This window comes from Lepidochelys kempii, chromosome 7, assembly GCF_965140285.1.
Source record: "Lepidochelys kempii isolate rLepKem1 chromosome 7, rLepKem1.hap1, whole genome shotgun sequence".
Classification (NCBI taxonomy): domain Eukaryota; kingdom Metazoa; phylum Chordata; order Testudines; family Cheloniidae; genus Lepidochelys; species Lepidochelys kempii.
In genome coordinates, this window is record NC_136386.1 from 112222839 (window position 1) to 112242504 (window position 19666).

At 41.1% G+C, this 19666-nt stretch overlaps 1 protein-coding gene across 5 annotated transcripts in view; it reads right to left on the minus strand.

The window, feature by feature from the left end:
• The window catches only part of ATRNL1 (attractin like 1), a 1086620-nt gene that overhangs the window by 396670 nt on the left and 670284 nt on the right, over nucleotides 1-19666 (minus strand). The gene's annotated exons all lie outside the window — the stretch shown is intronic.

The following is a 19666-nucleotide window of genomic DNA, read 5'->3' on the forward strand; positions in this document are numbered from 1 at the left end:
GCAAGACATTAATTAGTATGATGTTTTGGATTGGCACATCAGGCAGCAATGGGTATATTTTGTCCAGGGTACCAAGTATATCCTTTGCTAACTACTTTGAATAACAAAACTTCAAAGAATATTGCTGTTATATTCCCAAAGAGAGCAGCAAAAATGTAGTTTATTTGTGTAATACCTGAGCTATTAAATCTCTACACTTCCCACCCAGCATTTGCCTTCCCTCCCCTAGTCAAAAATTCCAGACACTTATCATTCTAATTTTTGACAATAGTTCTCTCAGCTAGATCTTCTTATGGAGTATTGGTAATTCCCTCCATCCACTCATTTTGGGGAGAAGCTGTACAGAATCCCACCACATCCTATTGAAGCTTTCTATAGTGAAGGGGAAGGCAAAAAGATTCTAAAAGCTTGTATCCACTGTTGGAGTCCAGGATACCTTTGAATTGGTCTGTACAGTCATTTTAAAAAAAATCAAGGATTTTCTAGCTACATCTAAGTGCCATTGATTAAGACTAGTACTTCTCTTGTGCATAGTATTCCCAAGACCAACTTGCCAACAGGACTGAAATTATGACCTGGAAGATCTTTCTCTAGGGGGCAAGAGTCCATGTCAATTCATCCTTTAGTCCCTCTTCTGAGATTGTTAACTCAAGTACCCATTAATAATAATTGTGACATGGACAACAGTCTAAGGTCTGGAATGAGAGAGCCCAAACATTTCTTCAGCTGCAGGCCACAGTCAGCTGCATCTTCATATATTTAACAAAATAAAATAATAAACTGTGCAACCCTCATAACCTAAGTTCTGTCAATACTGTAAAATACATGGAGTTAGAATTTTGAATCAATAGTTTCTTTGTTTAAAGACCTCTTCACTGGGAATCTCCTAAACCCTTTTTATCAATTCCTTGTTTGGACATCCTTGAGAGAGCCTGCTACAGTGGCACCTAAGTGTAGCAGAAGGAAGAACCATATGAGAGGGGGGAGGAGCTTCCGTTAAGCAGGTCAATTAAGTAATTAAAATCAACAGCTTAGTTTTACTTGAGACGCTCAAATCTGCCTGTTCAGATTCAAGACGATTGATTGCCCTGAATTTGGCAGTGGAAAAGAACAGTTAAATAAATGCAAATGCAAATAAATGCTTCTAAATGCAAAGCTCTACCTTCTTAATGGCCAATGTCAATGGCCAACATTTCTTATGAGGGTTCTTTAATCCTCTTTGGGCCTGTTATGGAGAAGGAAAAATGTGGTCGTCTCCTTCTAGGACCACTATTTATAATTATGTTGTGCTTTTATTAGTTTCTGGTACAGAATTTTTTTAGGTAATTGAGTTTTCAGTGGTTCTTGTAGCTATAAGATTGCAGAACTGTTCTGATCCATTGGTTTTGCTAATTTCAAAATTATTTTCCCTGTTGAAAACTTGGGGGGGGGGGAGAGAATGGGAAAGAGGAGAGTAAACAAATTGTAATAAAGGATGCATAAGAGCCAGGTGCTGGTTCAGGAACCTTAGGGAATACAGAGGAGGAATTTCAACACTATTATTTAATCAGCCAAAATGTAAATCATCATTTTCCAGCTGTTCTTATTGAGAGAATCCAATGCAATGAGCCATTTTAAGCCATGCACCCTTTTATTAACAGTGTGCTTTTTGCTAAGAAGGGTTATTCCACCAAAAGCTTTTGGTACAATCTCTATAATCACAAAGGGAGATGAACATAGATTCACTAGTGTAGAATGCACATACATTTACTGTTATAACTATTTATTTATTTAATTATTTCTGATATTTTAACTTTTTTAAAAAAAAACTGTCCCTGGCCCCTATCTCCAGTTCTTGCTTGAAATCCGGGACTAGTAGACTGATAACCCCTGGGTCTGCGCAAAGTAAAGAACTCTTCTGGTACAAAACATGAAATAAGGGTAAAACTATTTGTTCGCTCCTCTCCTACAGGTCCAGCTCAGGGATAAATGGGGATAAGTCACCTACCACAGTTTACAGTGGTGGGACTTGAAACTGCAGGAATCAGAGGATGGGTACATGAGCATGAGAGAGTTGGCATAGCAGAGATAGAGGAGACAGCTGTCAGGTTGGCCAATTAGCTGTATCACAAGAGCTGCACTGAGAGCAGCATAGCATGATGCATCCCTCAAGTGGTCCAAGAGACCATTGCCAGGATCTAGACCCTTTTCATAGGAAATGCTCTCATTCACCTTTGTCCCATTCCCTGAATGTCTTTCTTGAGCTGCCAGGAAAAAAAAACTGTGTACAGGCCACAGACCTGAAGCCAGTAAGATGAAAGTTCTTGCATTACTCCTCTCACTTGAAGCCTGATCCAGCTCCTATGGAAATCAATGGAAAGACTCCAACTGCATCCTATAGGAGATGGACCAGACTTTTCGATTCTTAATCAGTGGCCAGTTACCTTGCCTATAATCTCTAAAGAAGGCATCCTTCCAGATGATGATGATGTGGTATTCTCTCGCACTGAGGATACTTCTCCAGGGAAGGGAACTCCAGTTATTAGAGATAGGTATTAGTATAATGGGTGATTCGATCATTAGAAACCTAGATAGCTGGGTTTGCGATGACAGAGAACCATATGGTTACTTGCCCACTTAGTGCAAAGGTTGCGGATCTCTCAAGACCTCTAGATAGGTTTTATGTGTAGTGCTGGGGAGGAGCTGGTGGTTGTGCTACATGTAGGTACCAATGACATAGGGAGGAATAGGAGAGGGGTCCTGGAGGCCAAATTTAGGCTGCTAGGTAAGAGATTGAAGTCCAGAACCTCGATGGTAGCATTCTCTGAAATACCTGCAGTTCCAAATGCAGGGCCAGTTAGACAGGCTGAACTGCAGGGTCTCAATGCATGGATGAGACAATGGTGTAGGGAGGAGGGGTTTACATTTATTAGGAACTAGAGAAACTTTTGGGAAAGGAGGAAGCTATACAGGGAGGATGGGCTCCACCTAAAGCAAACAGAACTGATAGCTGACACTTAAAATTTAAAACATTGTAGAGCAGTTCTAAAACTAAGCACTGGGGGGAAAGCCAACAGGTGCAGATTTCAGAGTAGCAGCCATGTTAGTCTGTATCCTCAAAAAACAGGAGGACTTGTGGCACCTTAGAGACTAACCAATTTATTTGAGCATAAGCTTGCGTGAGCTATAGCTCACTTCATCAGATGCATGCAGTGGAAAATACAGTGGGAAGATTTATATACACCAAGAACATGAAACAATGGGTGTTACCATTCACACTGTAACGAGTGATCAGGTAAGTTGAGCTATTACCAGCAGGAGAGCAGGTGGAGGGGAACATTTTGTAGCGATAATCAAGATGGGCCATTTCAAGCAGTTGACAAAAACAGGGGAGGGGAGATAAACATGGGGAAATAGTTTACTTTGTGTCATGACCCATCCACTCCCAGTCTTTATTCAAGCCTAAGTTAATTGTATCCAGTTTGCAAATTAATTTCAATTCAGCAGTCTCTCTTTGGAGTCTGTTTTTGAAGTTTTTTTGTTGAAGAATTGCCACTTTTAGGTCTGTAATCGAGTGACCAAAGAGATTGAAGTGTTCTCCAACTGGTTTTTGAATGTTATAATTCTTGATGTCCGATTTGTGTCCATTTATTCTTTTACATAGAGACTGTCCAGTTTGGCCAATGTGCATGGCAGAGGGGCATTGCTGGCACATGATGGCATATATCACATTGGTAGATATGCAGGTGAACAAGCCTCTGATAGTGTGGCTGATTTGATTAGGCCCTAGGATGGTGTCCCCTGAATAGATATGTGGACACAGTTGGCAATGGGCTTTGTTGCAAAGATAGGTTCTTGGGTTAGTGGTTTTGTGTGGTGTGTGGTTGCTGGTTAGTATTTGCTTCAGGTTGGGGGGCTGTCTGTAAGCAAGGACTGGCCTGTCTCCCAAGATCTGTGAGTGATAGGTCGTCTGTCAGGATAGATTGTAGCTCCTTGATGCATTGGAGAGGTTTTAGTTGGGGGCTGAAGGTGATGGCTAGTGCCGTTCTGTTATTTTCTTTCTCTCTCAGATCTTAGGAGACAGGCCAGTCCTTGCTTACAGACAGAAGGTTATTTGCTAGTCTCTAAGGTGCCACAAGTACTCCTTTTCTTTTAACAGGTGCAGAGGAGCACATAGTTTGGACATCCCTTAGGGAATCTCCATTTATAGCTCCTTCCCTATGTCCTAATAAGGAGGAGAGGATGGAAGATGATAAAATACAGGTAGGATCTGATTAGAAACTGTCAAATGAGAACAGTCCCATTCAATTACATCATGTAATGGCAGACAGCTAAAAAGTGTCAAGTTTTTAAAGTTCTTATATACCAATGTTACAAGTCTAAATAATAAAATGGGTGAACTAGAGTGCCCCATATTAAATGAGGATATTGATATAATAGGCATCACAGAAATTTGGTGGAATGAGGATAATCAATGGGACACAGTAATACCACGGTACAAAATATATTGGAAGGACAGAACAGGTTGTGCTGGTGAGGGAGTGGCATTATATGTGAAAGCATAGAATCAAATGAAGTAAAAATTGTAAATGAATTGAGCTGTACCACTGAATCTCTATGGATAGAAATTCCATGCTTGCATAAGAATATAGCAGTAGGGATATATTACAGGCCACTTGACCAGGATGGTGATAGTGACTGTGAAATGCTCACCAAGGTTAAAGAGGCTACTAAAATAAACTCAATGGGGAATTTCAACTATCCCCGTATTGACTGGATAGATGTCACCTCAGGAAGGGATGCAGAGATAAAGTTTCTTGACACCTTAATTGACTGCTTCTGGGGCAGCTAGTCCTGGAACCCACAAGAGGAGAGACAATTCTTGATTTAGTCATAAGTGGAGCACAGGATCAGGTCCAAGAGGTGAATATAGCTGGACTGGTTGGTAATAGTGACCATAATTAAATTTAACATTTCTGGTGGGGGAACACTACAGTGGCTCAACACTGTAACATTTAATTTCCAAAAGGAGAACTAAACAAAATGAGGAGGTTAAACAAATTAAAAGGTAAGCACCAAAAGTAAAATCCCTGCAAGCTGCATGAAACTTCTTAAAGACAGCATAATAGAGACTCAACTTAAATGTACACCCCAAATTTAAAAATGTAGTAAGAGAACCAAAAAGAGCCCTTGTGGCTAAATAACAAAGTAAAAAGCAGTGAGAGGTAAAAAGGCATCCTTTAAAAAGTGGAAGTTAAAGCCTAGTGAGGAAAATAGAAAGGAGCATAAACTCCAGCAAATGAAGTGTCAAAATAAAATTAGGAAGGCCAAAAAATAATTTTAAGAACAGCCAGCCAAATATTCAAAAAGTAATAGCAAAAAAAATAAGTACATCAGAAGCAGGAGGATTTAGTTGGGGATTGGTCCTGCTTTGAGCAGGGGGTTGGACTAGACTACCTCCTGAGGTCCCTTCCAACCCTGACAGTCTATGATTCAGGAAGCCTAAACAACCAGTAGGGCCAGTGGACTATCAAGATGCTAAAGGAGAACTCAAGGACGATAAGGCCATTGTGGAGAAAGTGAATTAATTAATTTCACTGGTCTTCATGGTTGAGGACATGAGAGAAATTTCTAAACCTGAGCCATTCTTTTTAGGTGACAAATCTGAGGAACTGTCCTAGTTTGAGGTGTCATTAGAGGAGGTTTTGGAAAAAATTGATAAACTTAACAGTAAGTCACCAGGACCAGATGGTATTCACCCAAGACTTCTGAAGGAACTCAAATGTGAAATTGCAGAACTACTAACTAATTTGTAACCATTTTAAATCAGCTTCTGTACCAACTGGCTGGAGGATAGCTAATGTGACACCAATTTTTAAAAAGGGCTCTAGAGGAGACCATGAGAATTGTAGGCTGGTAAGCCTGACTTCAGTACCAGGCAAACTGGTTGAAACTATACTAAAGAACAAAATTGTCAGACACAGATGAACATAATTTGTTGGGGAAGAGTCAACATGGTTTTTGTAAAGGAAAATCTTGCCTCACCAATCTAGTAGAATTCTTTGAGGGGGTCAACAAGCAAGTGGACCAGAGGATCCAGTGGATTTAGATTTTCAGAAAGCCTTTGACAAGGTCCCTCATCAAAGGCTCTTAAGCAAAGTAAGCAATTGTGGGATAAGAGGAAAGGTTCTCTCATGGATTGGTAACTGGTTAAAAGATAGAAAACAAAGGGTAGGAATAAATGGTCAGCTCTCAGAATAGAGGGGTAAATAGTGATGTCCCCCAGGGGTCTGTACTGGGCCCAGTCCTATTTAACATATTCATAAATGATCTGGAAAAAGGGGTAAACAGTGAGGTGGCAGAATTTGCAGATGATACAAAACTACTCAAGATAAGTCCCAGGCAGACTGAGAAGAGCTACAAAAGGATCCCTCAAAACTGGGTGATTGGGCAACAAAATGGCAGATGAAATGCAATGTTGATAAATACTAAGTGATGCACATTAGAAAGCATAATCCCAACCATACATATAAAATGATGGGGTCTAAATTAGCAGTTACCACTCAGATTTTGGATAGTTCTCTGAAAACAACATCCACTTAATGTGCAAGGGTAGTCAAAAAAGCAAACCGAATGCTGGGAATAATTCAGAAAGGGATAGATAATAGGACAGAAAATATCATATTGCCTCTATATAAATCCATACTGCATGCAGATGTGGTCGCCCCATCTCAAAAAAGATATATTGGAATTGGAAAAGGCCCAGAAAAGGGCAACAAAAATGATTAGGGGTATGGAATGCCTTCCCTATAAGGAGAAATTAATACGACTGGGACTTTTCAGCTTTGAGATGACTAAGGGGGTGGGGGAGGGTTAGGATAGAGGTCTGTGCAGTCATGACTGGTGTGGAGAAAGTAAGGAAGAGTTTTCTCCTTCTCATAACACAAGAACTAGAGATCACCAAATGAAATTAATAGGCAGCAGGTTTAAAAACAACAAAATGAAGTATTTTTTCACACCATGCACAGTCAATCTGGAACTCCTTGTCAGAGGATGTCGTGAAGGCCAAGAGTATAACAGTGTTCAAAAAGAACTAGATTAAATTCATGGAGGATAGGTCCATCAATGGCTATTAGCCAGGATGGGCAGGGATGGTGTCCTTGGCCTCTGTTTGCCAGAAACTGGGAATTGGCAACAGGGGATGGATCATTTGATTACCTGTTCTGTTCATTCCCTCTGGAGCACTTGGCATTGGACACTGTCAGAAGACTGGATTCGGGGTTGGATGGACCTTTGGTCTGACCCAGTGTGGCTGTTTATGTTAAGATTTTACTAGTCATGCAGGATGAAGATCAGAAAGTGTACAATTCAAAGAAATTGCCACAAAAAGAATAAACACTAGTACTTTGGAAACTACATGGATGAACATTTTAATTAACATTGTTACCTTTTCTTGATCAAAAGCAATAAATTTCAATGTTTGGTTTTCTCTTTTTATATAGAAGTAATCAGGGATTTTCATACTAAACTACAAGGACAGACTTCTCAAACTTGCTGTGCTAATGAGGAAGAGAAAGACATACTGTAGAGTTCTATCTCATTATCAATGTTTCCCCAGCAAACAGCCTCTAAAGAAATACAGTTTTGTTTCTAACTAATGTGCTGTTATAAACAAATTGCACTCTGTATCTTACTGAGTATTCATGTTTAATTATAATAAAAACATTTATTCCTGTTAACACACATACAAACTCAAGTACAAATAACTTAGAATGACATGTTTTCATTAAAAGAAGTATACATTTGAGGAATTGGTATTATAAATGAAAGGAAGGTGAAATTAAATAAAATTTCTAAGTAAAAATTCAAATGTCCAACTTTTATTCTCAAGTGCAAAGGGAAATTTAAAAAAATGTTAATGCATGTGGCATGCTCATATGACATACATATATGACTACACAGCCTCCCAGAATTTTATCTAAAACTTTAGTTTGCATTATTGTTTAGGATAAATTTCCATACTGGAGAAATAAAAACCAAACATTTCAAACATAACCAATGCCATTAAAATTAAAAGATGCCTTGCATTCTATGCTAAACATTCTTCAGATTTACTAAATTTACTAATGATTTCTTTGAAGTATCATTTTATTCTAAAACCAAAAAACAACTTTGCTTCAAAAAAAATAAAGATTGCAAAAGGAAAAATATATTTCCCTACCACATTGTTTACAAAACACAAGCACTTAAATGAACAGTTAAGACCTCAGAAATCTTACCCTGTCCACATAACAAACAAATACAATGGGTACAATTCTCAACACTGTCTAAGGGCCAGACTTTTTTAAAAGAATGTGTGCACCTAAAGATTTAGTGGGATTTTCAAAAGCGCCTAGATGCCTAACTCCCATTGGTTTCAACAGGAGTTAAACACCTAAGCACTTCTGAAAATCTCAACAGGTGCTTCTCTGCATCTTTTGGTGCCTAATTACCTTTAAATATATGGACATAATTGACTTTGTTAGCTAAGATCCATAGTAGTCTAAGTCCCACTGACTTTCAAAGTCAATGGACTTCACCTGCAAGTTGGTCATGGTGACTCACTCAACTCTCACTAGTGGCTCCTAGTAGCTGCATGTTCACCACACTCCAGGACCTTGCCTTGGCTGGTATGATAAACCTTGTGAGGGTATCTAGCAGTGACTGCTAATGAAAACCTGTCTCGTCCTCCAAGTGCACATAATCTTCTATGGTGAAGCCAGCAAAACAACTTCCAAAGTACAACACTGGCAGAAATGGTACTGAAGCAAACTAGTGGATAGCTCGGAGCAGTTTTGTAGATGGAGTACAATACACTGGTCAACCACAAAGTCAAGGAGCTGTGGTTGAACACTTGGTGAGTACTGGACCATAGAAACTAAATAAAGACTGGAAAGGGGGGGAGGGAAGAATGCAGGTGCCCAGACAAACACAAGCCACATTCACCGATTGGAAAGTATGCAGTTGGAACAAACACAATACACAAATTGGAACATGGAATGAAAGAACATTATACCAGGCTGGAGCACTTGCAGTAATGATAGAGTTAAAAAGATATGAGTGGGAAATTATTCATTTAACCAAAAAAAAATGGGAAGGCAAAGGAGAATTCTATCAGGATGAACACAGGATACTGACATCAGGAAGAAAAGATGGTAAACACCAGGATGGAGTTGTATTGTTGCTAATGCCAGGGAATTATGGCATTTAGCCTCATATGCTGAAGGTGAGATTTAGAATCAAACCTGATGCAGTCACAATAGTCCATGTGCCAAACTTAGCAGTGCCAGAGGAAAAAATTGACATTTTATCATGATCTACAGAAAATAATACACACCGTTTCAAGACCAGATGAACTGGTGCTGGAATATTTTAATGTAGAAGTAGTATTGGGCTGGAGTAACCGGCAGATTTGGACTTCATAAAGAAAACAAAAGAGAGGCAGCTAAACTTCTGCCTAAATTACAACCTCGTGATAAAAAATATGCTACTTCAACAAAGAAAGATGCAGAGAAAGTGGACTTATATATCCTCTGATGGGCAAATACAGAAAATGATAGACTTCATAACTGAATCTCGGATGAACATCAAGTGCATCGACATTCAGATTATCTGTGGCTGATATCAATAGGATCATAAGTTAGTGTTAAGTTAGAGGTTGAGGCCAAGGGCAACTGAAAAAGTGCCAAGAACTAAGATCTATAGTGTGGGTAAATTAGAAGAGCCAAATTTCAGGAAAGAAAACTAAGAAGCCTAGTGGAGAAACATCATGTCTCTCGTGAACGAAGAAATGAATGTTGAAGAGGCATGAAACAGTGTAAAAAAATTATATTAAGAGTGGTTGAGCAAGTTTTGGGGTATAAGGTCTACACAAAGAAACCAAGATGGAGAATACATTAAGAGCTGCAGTTGAGTGACAAGTGTAGGAAGCTGCAAGTCTATTAGCTGAGTACAATGGGTTGACCAGAGAGAGAAAACAAAGACACAAATAACTGGATAAATGAACAATGTAAAGGAGCAGAAGAATACAGAAAGAATTGCAGCACAAGGTTTTATCACAAGATAAGGGAACTGTGGGGGACATATGTATTGAAGATGTCAGTGGTGACAAACAAGCAAAGAGAAGACCTGCAGAACATAGTAGACAAAACGGTCCTGAAGAAGCTTCCCAGTACAAAAATTGGAGAGCACAATCTGGAATTCTTAGTAGTAATAAAGATCTCAAAGTCTGAAAAAGAAAAAAGATGTGAGGAAATGACAACCCAGATGCAGAGTTGTTGCAAACAGGCAAGGGTCTCATGGTAAAGGTGATGCACAAACTATTCAAGATTTACAAGCAAGAGCAAGTGCGGAGTGAATGGGGGAAAGCATTAATAGTACTGATCCTCTTTTAAAAAGGAGATAAGAGAAAGTGCAACTATTATAGAGGAATTAGCTTATTGAGTGTGCCAGGAAAAGTATTCCTCAAGACATTGCTGAAGAGGGACATGGAAACGGTGCTTGCAGAGAAACAGGCCGGATTTAGGCCAGAGTGAAGTACAACAGATCAGCCATGTTTTATAATAAAGTATCTTGGTTGTGGAATTGGGAAAGTACAGGGGCCGGGAAGGAAGAGAGTCCTGGCTGATGATGAAGTGGGATGAGTAAGTCTCAGCTGATAACAGTGTGGTGGGTAGGGCAAGGAAAGTCCTGGCAAAAGTTAGAGTGTAAGGAATCCCAGACAGTGGTGGTTGTTACTTTGTGATGGAGAGATTCTGCTGCCACCACAGCCACGGAAACACAGTAGCTTGGAAGTCCATACACCACAACCACTCAGATGATTAAATGACCTCCTTTTAATCTTGCTAGCAGTGAATCAACTTCCATGCACTTGCTTCTTGTAACCCTACATTCCATTCATGTCTTGCTCTGTAACCAGCCTACTATCACCTGCTCAGTCCTTTCCTCTTCAGCAGCTGAGTTTCTCATTACCCTTCCCTTAGATCTTTCCTTTCATATCAACCTAGATTTGTCTTGCCCACCCCACACCAACTGATCATTATCTCCCCCTCATCCATACTTGTTGCTCTACAGTATCCCCTAACTGGACCCTTAGATGGGAGACTGAGAGGAAGAATTAATTTACCTGCAGCTGTGATGCTGCTTCACAGCTCCCAATTCTGCTCTGCTCGTATCATAGCAGCAGCTGAAAAATCCTCTGTCTCCTTTTAACCAGAAAATGCAAACAGGGTCTGAATATGGGGCATACAATCTAAAATAAACTATGACATTTAAAAATGCAAGTGCAATCAAAATTCCTTTAAAAGTTAATTTGTATTTATTAATTTGTCTCAAGTGAAATAACACAAGTTAAGCAACATCCTTCAAGTTCATTTAAAACTAATTATATGGAGAATTCTTCTTATCCAGATGTAAAGTACTTATAGTGCTATTTTTGGGAGCAATCCTGAAAGCCATTATATTCACATCCGTATTCCTAATGTGAATAGTCCTATTAAAGTCATATAAATTGCTCCTCAAAACTCACTTCTTACATGCCCACCACTACTGAGGTCAAACCAATGACCCCTCCTCTGTGGCTGTACTTATATTTGTAAGTTCTGTGGGACAGGGACTATGTCCTGCACTTTTCAATATTTTTTTTTCCCAAAACTGAGTACAGGATTTAGGATCTTAAGTGCCATTTTCAAAAGTGATTTTTTTTAGGTGCCTAATTCCAATTGAAATCAATGGCAGTTAGATGCCTAATACTTTTGAGGATCTGGGCCTTAGGAGCCTAAATCTCATTTAAAATAATTGGAAATTAGGCTCTCGGAACCAAGTTTGAAGAAGTATTTAGGTGCCGAAAGGCGCCAAGTAGGATTTTCAGAAGTGCTGAGGTGCCTAACTCCCATAGGAGTTGATGCATAGGCCACTAGGCACCTATCTGCATCTTTAGGCACCTGAAAACCTTGACAAATGTGGCCCTGAGTGACTAACTCATGTTTAAAAGTGGGACTTATTTTTGAAAATTTAATCATTTTCTCTTTTACAACTGTGATGGGGTATATAAACCCCACACTGGACAACAAGAGGTTAATCATGGAATCAGACTTTAAGGTCCAAAGGGACCATTATGATCATGTAGTCTGACCTCCTGCACAACGCAGGCCACAGAATCTCACCCACCCACTCTATAACAAACCCCTAATCTACATCTGAGCTACTGAAGTCCTCAAATCGTGGTTTAAAGACTTCAAGGTGAAGAGAATCCTCCAGCAAGTGACCCGTGCCCCACGCTGCAGAGGAAGGCAAAAAAACCCCAAAGCCTCTGCCAATCTGCCCAGAGGAAAATTCCTTCCTGACCCATATATGGCAATCAGCTAAACCCTCCGCCTGTGGGCAAGATTCACCAGCCAGACACCCAGGAAAGAATTCTCTGTAGTAACTCAGATCCCACCCCATCTAACATCCCATCACAGGCCACTGGGCATATTTACTGCTAAAAAGCAAATAATTGATCTTTGACAAAATTAGGCTATCCATCATACCATCCCCCTCCATACACTTATCAAGCTTAGTCTTAAAGCCAGATATGTCTTTTGCCCACACTGCTCCCCTTGGAAGGCTGTTCCAGAACTTTACTCCTCTGATGGTTAGAAACCTTAGTCTAATTTCAAGTCTAAACTTCCTGATGGCCAGTTTATATCCATTTGTTCTTGTGTTCACATTGGTACTGAGCTTAAATAATTCTTCTCCCTCCGTGGTATTTATCCCTCTGATACATTTATAGAGAGCAATTATATCTCCCCTCAGCCTTCTTTTGGTTAGGCTAAACTAGCCAAGCTCTTTCTGTCTCCTTTCATAAGACAGATTTTTCCATTCCTCAGATCATCCTAGTAGCCCTTCTCTGTACCTGTTCCAGTTTAAATTCATCCTCCTTAAACATGGGAGACCAGAACTGCACACAATATTCCAGATGAGGTCTCACCAGTGCCTTGTATAACAGTACTAATACCTCTATCTCTACTGGAAATACCTCACCTGATGCATCCCAAGACAGCATTAGCTTTTTCCATGGTCACATCACATTGGAAGCTCACAGTCATCCTGTGATCAACCAATACTCCGAGGTCCTTCTCCTCCTCTGTTACTTCCAACTGATGCGTCCCCAGCTTTAACAAGAAGACTTTTTGTTATATCCCTAAATGCAAGACCTTGCACTTTTTACTATTAAATTTCATCCTATTACTCCAGTTTACAAGGTCATCCAGATCTTCCTGTACGATATCCCGGTCCTTCTCTGTATTGGCAATACCTCCCAGCTTTGTGTCATCCGTAAACTTTATTAGCACATTCCCACTTTTTGTGCCAAGGTCAGTAATAAAAAGATTGGTCCCCAAACCAATCCCTGAGGAACTCTACTAGTAACCTCCTTCCAGCATGACAGTTCACCTTTCAGTATGACCTGTTGTAGTCTCCCCTTTAACCAGTTCCTTAGTCACTTTTCAATTTTCATATTGATCCCCATCTTTTCCAATTTAGCCGATAACTCCCCACGTGGAACCGTATCAAATGCCTTATTGAAACAGATGTAAATTAGATCCACTGTGTTTCCTTTGTCTAAAAAAACTGTCTCCTTCTCAAAGAAGGAGATCAGGTTGGTTTGGCATGATCTACCTTTTGTAAAACCATGTTGTATTTTGTCCCAATTACCTCAATGACCTTAACTACTTTCTCCTTCAAATTTTTTTCCAAGACATTGCATACTACAGATGTCAAACTAACAAGCCTGTAGTTACCCAGATCACTTTTTTTCCTTTCTTAAAAATAGGAACTATGTTAGCAATTCTCCAGTTGTACAGTACAACCCCTGAGCTTAGATTCATTAAAAATTCTTGCTAATGGGCTTGCAATTTCATGTGCCAGTTCCTTTAATATTTTTGGATGAAGATTATCTGGGCCTCTGATTTAATCCCACTAAACTGTTTGAGTTTGACTTTTACCTCAGATGTGGTAATATCTACCTCCATATCCTCATTCCCATTTGTCAACCTACCATTATCCCTAAGCTCCTCATTAGCCTCATTAAAGACTGAGGCAAAGGATTTGTTTAGCTATTGGGCCATGCCTAGATTATCCTTAACCACCACTCCATCCTCAGTGTTTAGTGGTCCCACTTCTTCTTTCTTTGTTTTCTTCTTATTTATATGGCTATAGAACCTTTTTACTGTTGGTTTTAATTCCCTTTGCAAGGTCCAACTCTACATGGCTTTTGGCTTTTCTCACTTTATTGAGGTCAGAACACGTAGGGATAAAGTAGCTTTCCTTGTTAATCCCTCCTATCTTCCACTCCTTGTAGGCTTTCTGCTTTTTCTTAATCACCTCTCTGAGATGCTTGCTCATCCAGCTTGGTCTACAACTCCTGCCTATGAGTATTTTTTCCCCTTTCTTGGGATGCAGGCTTCCGATAGCTTCTGCAACTTTGACTTGAAGTAATTCCATGCCTCCTCCGCCTTTAGATCCACAAGTTTTCAGTCCAGTCCACTTCCCTAACTAATTTCCTTATTTTTTTTAAAGTTAGCCCTGTTGAAATAAAACCCTAGTCACAGATCTTTTTGTTTATCCATCCATTTAGTTTGAACTGAATTAATTCATGATCGCTCGAACCAAGGTTGTCCCCTACAACCATTTCTTCTATGAGGTCCTCACTACTCACCAAAACCAAATCTAAAATGGCATCCCCTCTTGTTGGTTCAGCAACTACTTGGTGAAGGAATCCATCAGATATCGCAAACGGGGAAAATCTGAGCCCTACTATTATTACTAGCACTTATCCTCCAGTCTATATCTGGGAAGTTAAAGTCTCCCATGATCACACAATTCCCATTAGTATTTACTTCATTAAAAACATTAAAGAGGTCTCTATCCATATCCAATTCTGATCCAGGTGGTCTACAGCACACCCCAAGCACTTTCCCAAGGGAGGCTGTCATAAATACAAAGGGAAGGGTAAACCCCTTTGAAATCCCTCCTGGCCAGGGGAAAGCTCCTCTCACCTGTAAAGGGTTAAGAAGCTAAAGGTAACCTCGCTGGCACCTGACCAAAATGACCAATGAGGAGACAAGATACTTTCAAAAGCTGGGAGGAGGGAGAGAAACAAAGGGTCTGTGTGTCTGTCTATATTCTGTCTTTGTCGGGGATAGACCAGGAATGGAGTCTTAGAACTTTTAGTAAGTAATCTAGCTAGGTACGTATTAGATTATGATTTCTTTAAATGGCTGAAAAAAGAACTGTGCTGAATAGAATAACTATTTCTGTCTGTGTATCTTTTTTGTAACTTAAGGTTTTGCCTAGAGGGGTTCTCTATGTTTTGAATCTAATTACCCTGTAAGGTATCTGCCATCCTGATTTTACAGGAGGGATTTCTTTATTTCTATTTACTTCTATTTTTTTATTAAAAGTCTTCTTGTAAGAAAACTGAATGCTTTTTCATTGTTCTCAGATCCAAGGGTTTGGGTCTGTGGTCACCTATGCAAATTGGTGAGGCTTTTTATCCAACATTTCCCAGGAAAGGGGGGGTGCAAGTGTTAGGAGGATTGTTCATTGTTCTTAAGATCCAAGGGTCTGGGTCTGTAGTCACCTAGGCAAATTGGTGAGGCTTTTTACCAAACCTTGTCCAGGAAGTGGGGTGCAAGGTTTTGGGAAGTATTTTGGGGGGAAAGACGCCTCCAAACAGCTCTTCCCCAGTAACCAGTATTAGTTTGGTGGTGGTAGCGGCCAATCCAAGGACAAAGGGTGGAATATTTTGTACCTTGGGGAAGTTTTGACCTAAGCTGGTAAAGATAAGCTTAGGAGGTTTTTCATGCAGGTCCCCACATCTGTACCCTAGAGTTCAGAGTGGGGGAGGAACCTTGACAGAGGCTCTAATAGCTTTCTTCCCCAATGTGATTTTTGCCCAGACAGACTGTCTTATCCATTCCATCATTTCTTATTTCTTTACCGTCTACCTCATCATTGATATACAATGCTACTCCACCACCTTTGCCTTTATTTATGTCCTTCCTAAACAGCACATACCCTTCAATACCTGTAGTCCAGTCATGACGACTATTCCACCAGGTCTCTGTTCTCCCTATAATATCTGGTTTCACTTCCTGCACCAGCAGCTCTAGTTCCTCCCATTTTGTTACCTAGGCTCCTCAAATTAGTGTACAAACATCTTAATTTTTGCTGTTTGGTTTCACTCCCATTCTTTATCCGATTAGGCACAGACATTGTACTGCCAGTATCTCCTATTAGATTGGTATCTACAGTACCCTTCCTCCTTATGTCCATTCTCCTACCCACAGCTGTATCCTTTCTTACTACTTTTTCTTCCCTGTAATGTTAAAATCTGGCGTGGGGATTACCTGTACATCTCCCAACCATCTCCCCCAGATCCCAAGTTTAAAGCTCTCAGTCAGTTGGGTCAGCCTCTATCCCAGAAGTCTATTTCCTTCCCTACTCAGGTAAAGTCCATCCCAAGAGAACAGTCCTCTGTCCATGAATGCCCCCCAGTGGCCATACATACCAAAGCCCTCCTCATAGCACCACTGCCTAAGCCATCTGTTGATCATCATAATCTTGTCACTCCTTTGTTTCCCTTCTCTAGGAACAGGCAGAATCCCGCTGAAGATCACCTGCGCCTCAAATTCCTTTAGCATCTTCCCCAGCCTGGCATAGTCTCCCTTGATATGTTCCAGCAAGAATCTAGCCGTATCATTTGTCCTTCATGTGGGAACAATCAGTGGATTCTTTCCTGCTCCCGTTAGGATCCTCTTCAGCCTCAGGTCCACATCCTGTATCTTAGCACCCGGCAGACAGCACACCCTTCTCTCCTCTGGATCAGCTCTGGTTACAGGCCTGTCTATTCTCAGTAAGGAGTCCCCAGTCACGTAGACCTGCCTTTTCCTGGTGATGATGCAATTTTCGGGTCTATCCTCTGTTCCCTCTGGCTGCAAGTCTTCTCGATTCCTACTGTCCTTTGCCATCCTCTGCAACCCATCCTGTATCCTCCTGGGGCTCATATTTGGTGTTACCGCCATTGACTCTTCCCCTCTTCCTATAGGACTAGCTGCTCTTCTCTTCTTCCTTGCCCTCTCACCTTCAGTGACCACCTGCTGTGCCCCTTCTTCATTTTCCAACTCCGCAAACCTGTTCCTGAGCTCTATTTCTCCTTCACTAGCCCATCTTTTCCTTTGCCTGGTTTTCTTAGTCACATGCTTCCACTGTCCACTTTCCTCACACAGCAGGCTCCCCTCAGAATTCCCCAGTCCTACTTCCATCTGCAAGTCTGAGCTTTTTCCTTCAGCTTCCTCATGTCTTTGCTCAATCATCTGCTTGAATCCCCTTCTAAACTCTCCACCTGCATCTCCAATCCTTGGATCTTTTCTTCTATCAGCTCTATTAGGCGGCACTTCCTGAAGACAAAACTCTTTTCAGGTACCCCCTCCAGGATCATGTACATACCGCAGCTTCCACATCCAGTCATCTTCATTGTGTCTTCCACTGCTGCCTCTGTATCTGTTATAGCCTTCTCATCTAAGTTCTACAAATACCTTCTCCTCCAACAGAACTCCTCTTCACACTCCCCTGTTTATAGCTCTGTTTGCTGCTCTGGACTAAGCCAGACCCTTCCTTCCCACCACCCTGCAAGAGATGCACAGGCTGGAGAAGAGTTAAAAGGGAGCCAAACAGTTCACTTGTGGGCAGGCCAGGGAAGATAACAGACCTTTACCTTGCAGCTCCTAAAGAAAGGATGGAATGAAGGTGGGATCTCTCCTGCGCACAACTGCCTGAAGATCCCTACCTCAGGGAAGGGAGTAGTGGCTTCTGATAGATCCTAAGAGGGAAGCATTTCCCAATTTATTTGTGTTGACTCCCTGTGTTTGGTTTATGGACTACCCCTGAAGGGGAGAGATTCTGAACTAACATGGCTGAAGGGCCAAAGTACCAAAAGAGACAGCTGCCACTCTAAGAGGGGGAGTTACCACACCATGCCCAGTCACAAAGAGGTGCCATTTGGGGAGAAGACGCACTTCAAATTTTCCTGTACAGACTGTAAACTATGGACAATAGAGAGGGCAGCCTTAAGGCATTCTTGGATGGCAGATCCTTTTGCCATCCTCACAAAGCCCTGGGCTGGAGTCCAGTGGAGTGGGAGGGCCTGGGTTCCCCTCCCAAAACCCCCTCTGCAGGTTGAAAGGCCTAAGCCTGACCACTGAACTGCAGCCAGTGGGAGCTTTGGGGAAGGTAGCTAGAGGGGCCAGGGCAACACACAGACCCCTGTGCCCCCTCTACTCCAGGTCCCAGCTGCTTCCCGGAGCAGTACAGGGGCAGGGAGGGAGCCTGCCCTGCCCCTGGTGTGCCCTGGCCAGAGCCGCTCTCAGTAAACGCTGGGGGCGGGGGTGCAGAAAATAACCTTGTGTTTGAGACCCCTGAGTTAGTCATTAGGTTTGTATCTCAGTAATATGCTAGGCCAGTGATAACTCAGACTCATAAAATGCACAGGGCTCTTTAATCACATTTTCTGCAGCTGTCACAACAAAGTAACTACCCCCAGCAATTCTAGAAGTACCCAGAGCAACCCTATCTTAGATAAGGTTATTCCAAGGTAAGAAAAGGGGTGAGAATGTGTGTATCAGAGGTTAGGAGAGAGATAGTAACCAAATCTCTCTTGGCAGATGTCAAAGAGGCTTCTGGGAAGGATTTTTTTTGTAGTATCTGAGTGTAAAATAGTCCAAACTCAAGGTCTTCTTGCTTAGGAACTATGCAGATGGGGAAATGTCTTTCAATTCACAGAGTAGGTGTGACTGATCAAAGACTTCTGCTTTTTAACAGGATCTTTTAGATCTCAGCATAACACTCACAAACCAGTCAACTGTCATCCAGAGAAACTTTGAACCTGGCTGGAGACTCCCACCTGATATCTGAGACAAAAGACCAGTAGTTTAAAAAACAGGACTTTATGGATTTTAACATCAGACCCACAATATTTAAATAGATGGGGAAAAGGGCAGGGGGAGAGAATAAAAAGAAAAACTGACCAGGAAAAGCATCAAAGGCAATGTGTGAGATCAGAGCTTGCTACGCCTCCAGCAGTTAGAAGGAACTGAGGGGCAGTTGGGGCCACTCCCTCTTATATCCTAAGAACCCTCCAGGATGGGAAAGGGATGGAGGGGTAAGTGTCACCAACAGACACTGCTTTCTACAAGGTTCTAGAAGCTCCAGGTGCAGGAGTCTTGATCCCACAAGTATGAATATCAGAGGCCACTTGAAGAACTACAAATACTAACATATATGCAACCTGCAGAAATAAAGGTGTACAGAATAAAGCTCTTTGTGTTTGTTAAATCTAATAAAAACACATAGAATTATTCCGAATTTTAGAATTTTATATAACGATATAAATTATTTCCATTAGAACACTTCTATTCTTCCCAGAAGAACTGATGTCAGTATAGAATCTTGCCTCTAATTTATAAGCATACATTCATTAATGCTTTTATACAATAAATACCATAATTTGGCAAACTAGGATGAAGTAGCTAAAGGGCATGTTTTCTCCACATTATGGCCAAAATTTAGTCCAGTATCTGGAGTGAAGCAGCACAATGCAGGAACTGGT